The sequence below is a fragment of the Sapajus apella genome, unplaced genomic scaffold (assembly GCF_009761245.1).
Source record: "Sapajus apella isolate SASKATOON/1434 unplaced genomic scaffold, GSC_monkey_1.0 scaffold63, whole genome shotgun sequence".
Taxonomy (NCBI): Eukaryota; Metazoa; Chordata; class Mammalia; order Primates; family Cebidae; genus Sapajus; species Sapajus apella.
The window spans coordinates 8774259-8776372 of record NW_022437003.1 but is presented as its reverse complement, the minus strand read 5'-3'; positions in this window follow the sequence as shown (position 1 = coordinate 8776372).

Sequence of the window (2114 nt, the reverse complement as noted above, 5' to 3'; positions counted from 1 at the left end):
CAAGCAGTCTTCCCGCCTTGGCCTCCTGAAGTGCTGGGATTACAGGCATGAGCCACTGCTCCCAGCGTGGGAATCCGGATTTTAGATGTGTTAACTTTGAGATGCTTGACAGTATAGTAAAACCACAGAGTTGATATTTCTATTTTGTAGATGAGGAAACTGAGGCACAGAGAGGTTAAATGATTTGCTCAGGACCACACATCGGAGAAGGTTTCACATCTTCAGTCTGGATTCAGCATGTACCTTCTCAACCCCTCCACCATACTGGACTTGCAATCTTCTAAGCTAAAATGACTTCCCATGATGCAATAATAGATATACATTAATAACAAATTTGTACAGCTTATTCAAATAATATTAATATAATAACAAATATTTATTTGTAAATATTGTTTATTTGCAGTTTGTTAGCATATGAATGTCTACTAAGTATTCAATCAAGTCCAGTTTTCCCCAGGAAGCTGTCTATTAGGAACGGAAGGTTCAAGACCACGCATTGCCATTTGATATTGTTGTCCTACCTGTAATTAATAAATGATAACCTAAAGGCACAATAAAGAGAACAGAGAAAAGAAAAAGGGAAAAAGATATTGCTTAAAACCCTAGGAAGACTCCCACACTATAAAAGTACATATGCACAAGGTGATTCTTTGCAGTGTTATCTGTAATTGCAAAGTATGGGAAATGCCCTAAATGCCTGAATAGAAAAGTGGTCAGACTATAGTATGTCCACACAATGGAGAATAATGCAACTGTAAAAAAGAGAGTGAGGCCAGGCACAGTGGCTCATGACTGTAATCCCAGCACTTTGAGAGGCAGAGGTGGGCGGATCATGAGGTCAGGAGTTCAAGACAAGCCTGGCCAACATCATGAAACTCTGTCTCTACTAAAAGTACAAAAAAATTAGACAGGCGTGATGGTGGGCACCTGTAATCCCAGCTACTTGGGAGGCTGAGACAGGAGAATCTCTTGAACCTGGGAGGCAGAGGTTGTAGAAAGCCAAGATCGTGCCACTGCACTCCAGCCTGGGCAACAGCGCGAGACTATGTCTCAAAAATAAATACATAAATATAAAAAATGTAAAGAGAATGAAGCGATCTGTATGATCTGATAGTGGTTTCCAAGATATATTGTTTAGTTTTTCTAAAAAAACCCAAAACAATGACCTATAGTATGCTCCTTTTTGTGCAAGAAAGAAGGGAATTTATATACATGTGAATACACTTACTTTTTCAAAAAGGCCAAGCATGAAAGATATTAGTTACCCACTACAACAGCATGAAAGAAAGGAGGGGGTACCATCACTTTTCTGAGTATCTTTTTATTTAATTTTGATATTTGATCCAGGTAAATGTTTTACATACTTTCAAAATAATAATAACAATAAAATCAACAGGGAAAGCCCTAAAATGGAAAGTACCTAAAGACAAACCTAGTGCATTTCAAATGAATAGCCAGTCACACTGGTGGTATTTCAATTATATACTCAGACTAAAGGTAAAAAGAGCTCTAAACAAATATTAAACTCTAGTTAATAGGTCTTTTGAAGTGGAATGACTGAGCAATTCTAAAACTGTTTTCAGTGAGTTTTAGGATTTAGCCTAGATTGACAATGAGTTCCAGGTCTCGCTATCAGAAACAGTAGCTACAGGCCCGGTGCCACGGCTCATGCTTGTAATCCTAGCGCATTGGGAGGCCAAGGTAGGCAGATCACTTGAGACCAGGAGTTTGAAAGCAGCCTGGCCAACATGGTGAAAACCTGTCTCTACTAAAAGCACAGAAATTAGCCAAGTGCTGTGGCACACACCTGCAATCCCAGCTACTCCGGTGGCTGAGGCATAAGAATCGCTCGAACCTGGGAAGTGGAGGTTGCAGTGAGCCAAGATCATGGCACTGCACTCCAGCCTGGGTGACAGAGTGCGACTCTGTCAAAAAAAGAGAGAGAGAGAGATAGAAAAAAAAAAGAGAAAGAAAGAAAAAGAAAGAAAAAAAGAAAGAAAGAAAGAGAGAGAGAGAGAGAGAAAGGAAGGAAGGAAGGAAGGAAGAAAAAGAAGAAAGAAGAAAGAAAAAAAGAAAGAAAAAGGAAAGAAAGAAAGGAAGGAAGGAAGGAAGGA